The sequence below is a fragment of the Lissotriton vulgaris genome, chromosome 1_1 (assembly GCF_964263255.1).
Source record: "Lissotriton vulgaris chromosome 1_1, aLisVul1.2, whole genome shotgun sequence".
Lineage (NCBI taxonomy): Eukaryota > Metazoa > Chordata > Amphibia > Caudata > Salamandridae > Lissotriton > Lissotriton vulgaris.
In genome coordinates, this window is record NC_141685.1 from 1,159,011,919 (window position 1) to 1,159,024,901 (window position 12,983).

The following is a 12,983-nucleotide window of genomic DNA, read 5'->3' on the forward strand; positions in this document are numbered from 1 at the left end:
GAGTGAGAAGGATAGCGGAGGGATAAAAGGGGAAGAAAGATTTGCATTCATATAGCACTTGTTACCCCTGATGGGTGTTGAAGCGCTTTTCTGGCAAATAGCACGCCACTCCGGAACCCATAAAGGATAAGTGTTGAAAATTAATATAGTATAAATACGAAGTGATTTGAGTAGTACATATGTTATTCAGTTATTTGGGCAGTATATTAGTATAGTTGAATATGGAATTTGAAATTTGAGAAATGAACATGTTAGTCTGTTAATTTTGATTGAAAAGGATAGTGGAGGGATAAAAGAGTGACCACTGCGCCTTTCACTAGGCCGGGTCACCCCCCTTGCTCCTGCCGCTACCTGCTCCTGCCTGAAAGGTGCTGTGACACCCGCCCGCCTGCTCCTGCCGCCGCTGCCCTCCCTGCACCTGAGCGACCCAGCCAAAGCTGAGCCGCCCGTCCGCCAGTTTTTCCCGCCGCTGACCCCCTGCGGCCCCGCCCACCACCAGCCCATTGGAGGGCCCGCTCCCGCCACCCAGCTGACCCGCCCTCCCGTCCCCCTACTTATGTCGCCCCCAGAGCGACCGCGCCGATTGAGCGCCGAAGGTGCGCCAAAGGTAAGCCCGTCTGCGCCCGGACCGCGCCCAGTGCCAGGACCCCTGGCTCCCGCCGACACCAGCCCACCAGCCGGACCTACGACGCCACCGAACTCTACGCACTCAACGCCGGTCGAATCCCGGGCTGCTATCGAGCCATCCCGAGACGCACCCACGGACCCTTCTGCTGCCACTCCTGCAAGTTCACCTGCATCCGGACCTGCACTACACCTGCACCGACCAAGCCGAGCACCAGCAGCAACCACCTCAAGTGCATCCTGCTCAACACCCGCTCCACCCACAGACACGCCGTCGAGCTCTGGAACCTGCTCGACACCACAGTCCCAGACGTCGCCTTCCTCACGGAAACCTGGATGAACGCCTCCTCAGCGCCCGACATCGCCATCGCCATTCCGGACGGCTACAAGATCATCCGGAGGGACCGCGTCAACCAGACAGGAGGAGGCATCTCCATCATCCACAGGAACACCATCCGCATCACGACCAACACCGACGACACCCTCGCACCCGCCGAACACCTGCACTTCCAGATTCACATCAACCCCAAGACCACCCTCAGAGGCACCCTCATCTACAGACCCCCGGGACCATGCACACAATTCAGCGAAGACATCGCCGACTTCATCAGCCCGCACGCCCTCCTCTCCGCTGACTACATCCTCCTCGGGGACCTCAACTTCCACCTGGAGAACAACAACGACCGCAACACCACCACCCTGCTGGACAACCTCGCCAACCTCGGACTCGAGCAACTGGTGACCACCCTCACCCACTACGCCGGCCACACGCTTGACCCGGTCTTCTCCTCCAGCAAGGACATCTCCTTCAGCCACGCCACCGGACTCCACTGGACAGACCACAGCTGCGTCCACTTCAGCTTCAGAAGGACCACGATCCACCACCACCAGCAACAGGTTGCACGCAGAAGCTGAAACAAGATCACAGCCGACCAGCTCGCGACTTCCCTGAGCATGAACCCTCCCACCAGCGCAACGAACCCAAGCCAGGCGGCCACCAACCTCGCAAAGTGGATCAGCAACTGCGCAGACGACCTCGCCCCTCTGAAGACCCCGCCTAGCAGACCCGGCAGCAAGAAAGCCCCATGGTTCACCAGCGAACTCAAGAGCTCCAAGAAGAACTGCCGAGCCCTCGAGAAAGCCTGGCGCAGAGACCCAACACCGAACAACATGACTGCCCTCAAGCTCGCCACCCGAAAACACCACCAACTGATTCACGCCACCAAGAAAACTGCATTCAAGGAACGACTGGACAACAACGCCCACAACAGCAAGGAACTCTTCAACATCGTTAAAGAGCTCTCCAACCCCAACGCCGGAAACAACAACATCACCCCTTCACAAGATCTCTGCAACTCCCTCGCCTCCTACTTCCACAACAAGATCGCGGACATTCACAACAGCTTCAGCACTTAACCAACGCACGCCACGACTGAACCACCGCCCCCCACCACCACCCTCCGCGCCTGGACCCTGATCAGCACCGAAGACACCGTCCGCACGATGAACTCCATCCACTCCGGATCTCCGACCGACCCCTGCCCCCACCACGTCTTCAACAAGGCCGACGCTGTCATCGCACCCCACCTGCGGGACATCATCAACACCTCCTTCGACACCGCTACCTTCCCGGAGAGCTGGAAGCACGCCGAATTCAGCGCTCTACTAAAGAAGCCATCAGCCGACCCCCATCGACCTCCAGAACTACCGCCCCATCTCGCTGCTCCCGTTTCCTGCAAAAGTCATCGAGAAGACCATCAACAAGCAGCTGGCCGCCTTCCTCGAGACGCACGGATCCCTCGACCTCTCGCAGTCTGGCTTCCGGGCCAACCACAGCACCGAGACCGCCCTGATCGCAGCCACCGATGACATCCGAGCCTTGCTCGACAACGGAGAAACAGCGGCCCTCATCCTCCTAGACCTCTCCGCGGCCTTCGACACTGTCTGCCACCGCACCCTAGTGCAGCGCCTCAGCAACGTCGGAATCCATGAGAAGGCACTGGAATGGATCATCTCGTTTCTCGCCGGAAGGACACAGAGAGTCCGCCTCACCCCGTTCAGATCAGAAACCACCGAAGTCATCTGCGGCGTTCCTCAAGGCTCTTCGCTCAGCCCAACCCTCTTCAGCGTCTACATGAGCCCCCTCGCAGCCATCGCACGCCAACACAACCTCAACATCATCTCCTACGCCGACGACACCCAGCTGATCCTCTCCCTCACCAACGACCCCACCACCGCCAGAGCCAACCTACACGAAGGGATGACAGACGTAGCCAAGTGGATGATGAACAGCCTCCTGAAACTGAACTCGGACAAGACGAAAGTCCTCATCCTGGGATCTTCACCCTCCGCCTGGGACGACTCCTGGTAGCCCCCCGCCCTGGGCAGCGCACCCAAACCAACAGACCACGCACGCAACCTGGGCTTCATCCTGGACTCCTCCCTCTCCATGACCAGACAAGTCAACGCCGTCTCCTCGTCGTGCTTTAACATCCTACGCATGCTACGTAAGATCTTCCGGTGGATCCCCACCGAGACCAGGAAGACGGTCACCCAGGCCCTTGTCACCAGCCGTCTGGACTACGGCAACTCCCTCTACGCCGAAACCACAGCCAAACTCCAGAAGAGACTCTAGCGGATTCAGAACGCCTCAGCACGACTCATCCTGGACATCCCCCGTCGCAGCCACATCTCTGGACACCTGAGAGATCTGCACTGGCTCCCGGTCAACAAGAGAATCACCTTCCGTCTCCTCACCCACGCACACAAAGCCCTACACAACCAAGGCCCAGGATACCTCAACAGCCGCCTCAACTTCTACGCTCCCACACGCCAGCTTCGATCGACCGGCCACGCCCTCACTGCCGTCCCCCGCATCCGAAGAGCCACCACAGGAGGAAGGTCCTTCTCCTACCTGGCCGCCAAGACTTGGAATTCCCTCCCGACCCACCTCCGCCTGACCCAGGACCACCTTGCCTTCAGGAAGCAGCTCAAGACCTGGCTGTTCGAACAGTAGCGGACCCCCCCTCCCCCAGCGCCTTGAGACCCTCCGGGTGAGTAGTGCGCTATATAAATGCTTGATTGATTGATTGATTGATTGATTGATTGAAGGATTTTTATTTTTTATTTTTTTTAGGTCTTAGCAGTAGGAAGAGGCTTTTGGATGAGTAAAAAGGAGTTTTGGAGGGGAGGAGTCAGAGGGGAGAGTTTAGAAAGGTTTGTTTTTGGGGATCGGTGTAGTAAAAGGGTGTCAGATGATGCAAGGAGGGGGTAGAGCAGGAGAGAGGTTAGAAAGGGTTATTTTGGCGATCATTGTAGTGGTATGGGGTTTGGGATAAATGAGAGAGTGGATGTAGAGGATATATTGATAGATGTATAGGATGAGAGATAGGGTAGTGCATTGGAAGGAGTAGTAGAAAGAAGTTTGAGATGAGTCAGAAGGTTGGGCTAGAAGATATATTGAGCGAAGTATAGGCTGAGAAATAGGCTAGTGCATTGGAAATGCTAAATTAGAAGAAAGTGATAAATATATAGATCCATTAGTACATTGAAAATATATAGATACATAAAGAAAGTAAGTATATTTAGATTAAATATATTGATAGAGGCACAGGATGAGAAATAGGGTTTGTGAACACAAAAAAGGGAAAATCGTTTTTTAAACAACTTTTGTTTTGAGAAGAGACAGCACTAGTCTGTCTCCTTACCACTTCCTGGACTCTGCTCACTGCAATCTGGGGCACAGGTAGGCTGCAATTCACAAGATGGAGGAGAATGATTTGGGGTGCACCCAGTAAGGCCTTAAGGGGCCTGGGCAGGTGTGAGAGGAGGGCTCAGACTTGCCTGGTAGCTGAATAGCCAATGGTCTGCTGGTCTGGGTGTGGGGGCGGGCGGCTGCTTCTCCTGTTCAGAATCTCCTAGGAAACAGACAAGCTCAATCCACACTTTGGACTTTGGCAGGTAAAGGCTTCACTAACTCGAAATCTAACAATACTGTTTGAATAGAACTTTACTCCCCCTGCTGGCCAAAAAACAAAGTGCACAGGCCCCAGTAAATACAGTTTAAACAGCTCACAGAAGCACCCTCTGAGTAGAATATCCCTGTTGCTGGGGGAGGGGGAGGGGGGAAGGGGGGGGGGGGGGGGGGCAGGGGGCTGGCGCCTCACTGGCTTGCGAACACAAAATGGTGGCTGGGGGTGCACTGTTTTAACACACAGGTCTTAGCACTGAGCAAAGGAAAAATTTGGAGGGAAAACAGATTTGTCACCAAGGAATGAGAGGGACAAACTACAGAGGTTGGACTGCAAATCCCACAATTCAACACGTTAAATGCAAGCAATCATGGGCAGGGAAAACCACAAGTTTAAAACACAAAACAGATGATAACATATGCAATCACAGGCAGGTCAAAACTGCAATTTTAAACTGTAACAACCACATGCAAAGACAGTAATCACAGAAAGGGAAAATCGTTTTTTAAACAACTTTTGTTTTGGGAAGAGACAGCACTAGTCTGTCTCCTTACCACTTCCTGGACTCTGCTCACTGCAATCTGGGGCACAGGTAGGCTGCAATTCACAAGATGGAGGAGCTCTCTGAATGCCAAGAACCTGTATTCAAGTACTAACCGGGGTGGTTGCAAGGGTATGCAGTTGAGGCTTATTCATGATTGGTGATACGGTTTACAAAGCACTATACATGTACATTTAAATGGTGAAAGGAGCAAAATATAATGTCACTGTAGTGTTATAACTTTGTAATGCTGCAACAAGGCTATCAATCACTTAAAATGTTCAATAGCATCATGAAAGAGAGCCTCTGGTATAGAGGATTCTTTAATGAATCACCTGTAGAATAGCTCCTCTTAAGAAGGCGGGTGACACAACTCGTACTAACAAAATTTGTATGAAAAAGCCCAGAGCTTGTATTATTATCAGTTGCACTGCTCATGTTTACGCCATGGTGTACCTTTAAACAAAGGCATCAGGTATTACCATGAACAGTGCTGCCGATTACAATGAATGTGCTGCACTTGGGGCAGCTGCAAACTCGGGCTGCCATGATGGTAGTGCATTCATTGAAATACGGAGTGGCTGCTTTACTTAGCCGATACGTGTTCCATTGTGCCGGCAGCACCTGCCTGCACTTAGATTGGGGACAGAGATCCCCCTGCAGGGAGGTACAGGAAGTGACTGCACCTGTATGCCAGTAAATGTCTGGGGGTCTGTTGGACCCCCTTTGTTCCACTAAAGGTCTACCCTCAGGGGTCACATGGAGAGTGCAGCACCTTTTTGTGGAACACTGTCAGTGCGCCTTGTGACAGCTTCCTTGCCTTTGCATATGGATAATATGGCGTGGGCACAGAGGCAGAGATTCCCCCCTTTTTATGAGGCCACACTCCCATGCAAATTAAGGAATGTCCTCTTTAGATAGCGCTGCTACATGTGCCAAAGCCTACCATTATTACAGAAGGGGCTGCACAAACGTCTGCGGCCCATAATGTAATATGGAAGTGCCCAGGGGGTGCACAAAGTTGCGCCCCCAGGGCACTTTGTTTAATACAGCCCCAGGTGTTGTACATTGCCTCACAGGTGCTATCTGTTCTGCGCTGGGGGAGTTGGGTTCAGGTGATAAGACTGGTCACAATCTTTTTCAAGGTATTACTTCTTTGCATCCTACAGGCTGACATGTCAGAACAAACCCAGGCCAGTCAGGTGACCACATATTCCTGCCGGGTCCAATTAGACCGGGTGACAGAGAGGGGACATACAGCGATCTCTTTCCCTTAACTATCTTACAAGATAGCCCAGCTTTTTAGGGGTCCTTCTCACCCTAATATACAGTCTTCATATATTCCCTTTCCAATCGTTCAGACGACAGAGGCATTTAAATGGAGCAGGACGTTATTTTAGTATTTTGCCTTTGATTTGGAATCCTGCACGATTACCATTTGGATAAACATTTCTAACTATTTTTGAATGCATCAGAGTGCTGAATAGTGCATTTTTACTAACAGCGAACATAATTAACTTTCCATCACTTACTCTGACGACATGGTGCATTCTGAAAGTTTGATGCTTTAATCTGTCAGGTGACCACGGAAACGCCAATTAATTGCAGGCACAAGCACTATGGATGTCATTTCCTGCCCGTGACCAAGGCTAACTGTGCCAAAACTAGTCGGGACTACAGGACTCATGTGCCTTTTGCTTCATTAAATGCTCGCTGAAACCTGAAAATGAATTTGCCGGGACTCTCCGTGCCCGGTCTCAGAGGCTGCCCTGTAGGGTCGGTGGCTCCCCAAACGGAATATAGATATATATATATATATCCCCTATGACCACAACATCCCGGGGAGTATCTCCTTGCAAACACGAGGACTGCAGCCAGGTCAGTGTCAAGCATTTTAATTCAAAGTACAGGCTTTACGCGTTTTGAACGAAGAGTTCTTGATCACAAGCCATTACACACAGGATAACTGCCTACCAATGTAAAACTCTTGTGTGATTTAAATGTCCAAGTTCCTGCCCTGATGGGCCGGGCTTCCCGCACATGAGGAAGAGGCCTGAACAGGAGTGGTAGGAGAGCAATTCAGAGAAACAACACTAGTCAGAGAGGCCTTCAGTAAGGGATAGTGAAGAGAGTGTGAGTTAGACATGCCAAATGAAGCACAAATATCTAAAACTTCCCTTTGGATTTATCCGTCAGTAGATGGTCAAACGTAATGATACCTTTATCAATCCATTCCTTCCAAAAAAGCGCTCTATTGTTGATCTTTAAGAATTTGTTGTTCCAGATTGGAGTTTGGAAAAAAATTATGATAGGAGTGGAACAGAGAAAGAGCCAGGGCTTTGGTGTGGTTAAATATGGGAGTGGAAAAAAGCTTCGGGGGCTGAGATAAGCGAGTAGCTGTGAGGAATGAGAAGGGAATGCGAGTTCTATTGAACTCCAAGCAGTTAGGGGAGGGGAAGAAGGGTAGGTTAAAAAAGGCCATATTTGTTTTAACGTAAAGGCAGAGTGATATCGGTTGAGGTTAGGAAAGTTAACTCCACCTAAGTCTTTGGGTTGTTGAAGGCGGACAAGAGAAATGCTGGCTTTGCGATTATTCCATAAAAATGTTGTTAGGGAACGATTGATGGTGCTAAAAAAAAGAGATCGGAAGGGAAACCGGGAGCATTGAGAGATAAAAATTAATAATGGGGAGAAGCATCATTTTAATAATGGCTAGTCTCCCCTATTCTTTAATAGTATTGGCATGAAGAACGCCTAAACATTTTTGGGATTCCATTCAAATACCAAAACCATGAAACATGTGAGAATGGCTGAATTTGTTTCAGGGGTAAAACTTTAGATTTATCAATATTTCGTTTGTAACCAGATACTAAGGAGTATTCTTGTAATAAAGAGAAGAGAGAAGGCAGAGAAGTGGACGTATTAGAGATGTAAAGTAAGCTATCATCTGCATAAGTAGTAAATTTAATGTCAATATTCTGAAACTGGAAACCTGTGTAGGATGAAGAAAGCCTTATTTTTTCCAGGAAGGGCTCTAAAGCAAGAATAAAAAGAAGTGGAGAAAGGGGACAGCCTTGCCTAGTACCTCTATGAAGAGGGAAATATTTAGATTGACAACCGTTTACCTAAATATAGGTAGAAGGAGCTGAATATAACAATTGAATATATTGAATATTAGGGGGACTTAAGCCATGCCATCTCAATGCTCCGAACATAAAATCCCAGTTTACCCTATCAAATGCTTTCTCAGCATCTAATGTGATGGCAGCAACCGGTGAATCAATTTTAGAGGCAAGGTGGATGATGCTGAGAAGAGTTCTCGAATTGTCAGTGATTGATCTACCTTTGACAAACCCAGATTGATAAATGTTGACGAGGTCAGGGATAACTTTGTTGATCCGGATAGCAAGTATTGTAGCAAAGATTTTACTATCAGTGTTAATTAGAGAGATAGGCCTATAATTCTTGCCATAGGGAGGAATCTTTATCCTTTTTAGGGATTAAGCATAACATAGCCTGGGTAAAGGATCACTTTGACTCTCCTTTGTTAAGAAAATGATTGATCAGTGAGAATAAATGAGGTATTGAACGTTTTTTAAAGTCGAGAAAAAATCGAACAGTGAAGCCATCCGGACCAGGTGTTTTATCTTTAGGTAAGAGATTAATAGCATTAATTATTTCTTTTTCTGAGATAGGAACATCTAGGGATTTAAGGTTTGTAGAATCATCAGGAGATTTCGGGATAGTTTGAAAAAAGGAGTCCTCCATGAAAAATGTAAATTGCTCAACAAACTGAGAATCTAAGAGAAGAGAATTATTAAAGCGCCAATGGCGGGATGTAGGGGAAGGTGAAGGGAAATCCATATCTAAGATGATGGGGGCGATAGGAACATCTAGGGATTTAAGGTCTGTAGAATCATCAGGAGATTTCGGGATAGTTTGAAAAAAGGAGTCCTCCATGAAAAATGTAAATTGCTCAACAAACTGAGAATCTAAGAGAAGAGAATTATTAAAGCGCCAATGGCGGGATGTAGGGGAAGGTGAAGGGAAATCCATATCAAAGATGATGGGGGCATGATCTGAAATAAGAATAGAGCCAATTTCTGAATTAGTCATGAATTCCAGGGCATGTTGAGTAAGAAAAATGTAATCAATACGGGAATGAGATCTATGAACAGGGGTAAAAAAAGAAAATTCCAATGTGTCAGGGTGAGAGGTGCTCCATGTGTCTATTACACCTCTAGAAGAAATAGCTTTGTAAAAAGTTGTCTGCATCCTATTGGGAACATATTTGATTTGTGATTTCTGATCCAGAAAAGGGTCCATGAGTTGGTTGCAGTCTCCACCAACAATCAAGTCATCAACAGCATGCGAAGAAAGAAGAGTAGAAAATTCATTCAAAAAATTACAATAAATGCCATTTGGACCATATATACTACAAAAGGAAAGTGGAGTATTGTTAACAGTAACATTTAAAAACAACCATCTACCGTTATTATCATGAAACTCATTTTGTAACTGAACATTTAGAGACTTATTGAACAAAATAACAACACCATTTTTGTTATTCACTGCCGGGGAGCAGAAAACTTCTCCTACCCATTGTTTACGCAATGAAGACAGATGTTGCAATTCGAAGTGTGTTTTTTGCAGCAATGCAACATGACATTTCAATCTCGCTAAATGAGAAAACACTCACTTTTTAACAGGATTGCAAATACCTTTAACATTCCAAAAGATAACACGAAAACCAATCATCAATAGGGTTTAAGTAGTGATAGGCTTGAAAATAGAGACAAGTCAACAAAAAGGAAGAGGAAGAGGAAATGAAAACAAGGAGAGGATGAAAAGTAGGAGGTAGCAAAGGTCATAAAAAATAGAAAAAATTGTGCAATGTGGCAATTAAAAAAACAAGAATGAGTGAACAGTAAAGTACCATAAGCTGAGATTGAAAAGATGGAGATATAGAGGGAAAAAGAACAGGAGAATAGTGCAAGAAAGGGAAAAAGGAAGGGAAAGAAGAGTGATAGAATAGGGGAACGCAGTCGCCTGGAAAAAGTTAGAAAAGAAGAGATGACAGAAAGCCAGATGGCTTTAGCCATGACAGTCAAAAAACAAAGAACATTAATGTGAGAGGGGGGACAGCAAAAACAAAGACTCCCACTCCACTGGGAAGAACACCAAGAGGAAACAAATCTACTTTACCAAGAAAATACAGAGGGAAGGGAGAAAAACTCCAAGAAAAAGAATGGTAGGCGAATGAGACAAGGAGGAAGAAACTTAGCAGACATTAGGGGACAAAGCAACGGGATGAGTCAACCTTTATAGACAAACGGGTGGTGTAGGTTGGAGCTCCCAACATTCCAATGTTCTAATACAACTTATGAAAGCCAGGAAAAGACAATAAAGTCACCATAAATATAGTTAATGAAGAGCAGAAGCAAAAGAGCACAGAGCCAGCAGCCCAAGCAAATTTTGTGCAAAAGGAGGACCCCTTGTCAGAGAAGATCACCGCAGCGTGACTGGTACTAAAGGACTAAGCAACCAGCAGGCGTGTAGACAATTTGAAATACCAGTTCAATACAAGTTGCAACCAATATATAGCAGGTAAAGACTATCCCCCAGATTTATCATTGTCCTGTTTTGCGAGTCCTTAATAGCGATTTTTAAGGAATCGCTATTAAAGACTCGCAAAACGGGATTCATGTAGAAATCGCAATATTTATTGCGATTCCTACAGCTTCCTTATTTGCGAATCGCTATTTGCTAATCGCAAATAAGGAATGACTCCCCATTCATTCCTATGGGCCTAAAGGCCCATAGGAATGAATGGGGAGTCATTCCTTATTTGCGATTAGCAAATAGCGATTCGCAAATAAGGAAGTTATTTCAAGGGTGCCAGGGTGTCCAAAGGACACCCTGTAGCACTCCTGAAATGGTAATGTACACTGGTGTTGCGCACACACATGTCCAAAGGACATGTGTGTGTGTGTGTAACATACAACTTAGAAAAATGCACTAAAGGGCATTTTTCCAAGTTTTCGCTATTTACCACGTAGTTAGATTTTGCGGTAAATAGCGGCCCCAGATTGCGAATTCGCAATTTTTAAATGGTTCATGAATTGCATTTAAGGAATCTCAAATTGAGATTCCTTAAATGCAATTCTTTGCAATTTAGCGATTTCTATAATTGCGATTTTTGCATTTGGGATGATGAATCCCAAATGCAAAAATAGCGCTCGCAAAGGGCCAGATTCTCAGAATCTGGCCCTTTGCGAGCCAAATTTCCTTTGATGAATCTGGCTGTAAGTGCGTTTATAAAGCGCTGTAAAAACCAAGCAGACATGTCTTATATCCAGCGGCTTTACTGTGACAAAACCAAAAATAGTCCACCAGCTGACAGGAAATGATGCAGAGAAAGGAGTAGTGCTGCCATTATGTCGAGGAGGAAAGATTCCAAATAATGAACAAAAGCATGAACTCTGTAAAATACTTTAAGGTTGTTCCTTGTCTTAAGCATAATGAGGGCTGGGGTGGAGCAGTGACAAGAAGCTCAGCATATGAACGCTGAGGAAGACTACATAAAGGTCATTTGTGTACCACAGCGGAATGCACAAAATGGAGGGCCGCTATTAATGGAGGCACTGAAGCAGAGAAAAATAATGCGAAAAGGGGTCATAAAATCGGTCGGAAACTTGCCTCAGCACTCCTGGCAGTTTCCGACGCATGGACACCCCTTTAAGAGCGGCAGCATTGCAGGAAAAGGGTCCCTTCAGATAAAAACGTAGCTCGGCGCTACGGAGCTCCTCAGGTCGCGGCCATCTTGTCGCCACTGCCGCGCGCTCGTGTGTGAATTTATTGACTGTGGTTGTGGTCTTTTTGCTTAGCTGTTAATTTCTTTGTTACCAGTAATATGTGTATAACAACCAGTTATTTCTTATTTTTGGGCCCTCAGAAATTTGAAAAAATTCAATCCTGGTCTCAAGAAATTTTTCGTACTGCAACCTAAAAAGAAATCTAAGTCTGTGCAACCAGCTGGTAACACACAAAACCTATTGTAGGTGGCTGACATGTAATTAATCACAACTCTCCAAGAAATAGAAAATGAGAATCTTTGTCTGAGGGTAAGTTAAAGTAAAAGTTATTTCGCTTTAGCTCCCTACAACTATAATTTAAATCTGCATCATGCTCTGCTTATGACCGCGCATTTACATCACTCAAGACATATTAAATGACACCATTGATGACATCCTTCATTGGATTTAAAGAACAATATTGTTCAACTTATTGATGACTGTCATGGTCTCTAAGGTAATATGTGAGGTCATTTGCAGTACATGATCGGGTGCAAGTTAGAGTTAATTGACTAAACTATAACTGACGTATTTCAGTGGGTATTTTTTATGCTCTTGTCTCATTTCAGCACCTAACTAGAACATCACTTCAACATTTTTTTTGCCAGTAAATATAAATGTACAGACACTCTCCTTCCCTGAGGGTAGTGATTGATCCCGGTCATGTCAAAACTCTACACAGATTTACTAGGATGTTTCAGTAAGCAGCCTTCCCTACTTGTATGTATTGTATTGTCGATTTTTTTACAACACACCATACCTTTGATGAAGCGTTTCAGTTCAAACCAGGTTGCTGGAACCTTTTCAAAGTGCCTGGTTGCAAAGGTGTGTTTGCCGATTGTCCTGTATTGAGGTGTTGGGTGAGATGTGTGAGTATCCGAAGAAGTGCTCCAAAATACGAGGTGGTGTTGCTTAGGAGTGTAAGAATAAATGCAGTTGCACATGTGGGTGCCAAGGTCAAAAGTCCTACCACTCATTACAGTAAATCATCTG

At 46.4% G+C, this 12,983-nt stretch overlaps 1 protein-coding gene across 1 annotated transcript in view; it reads left to right on the forward strand.

Annotated features, from left to right (window-relative positions):
* SLC48A1 (solute carrier family 48 member 1) overlaps nucleotides 1–12,983 on the forward strand; it is a 208,711-nt gene that overhangs the window by 134,088 nt on the left and 61,640 nt on the right. The gene's annotated exons all lie outside the window — the stretch shown is intronic.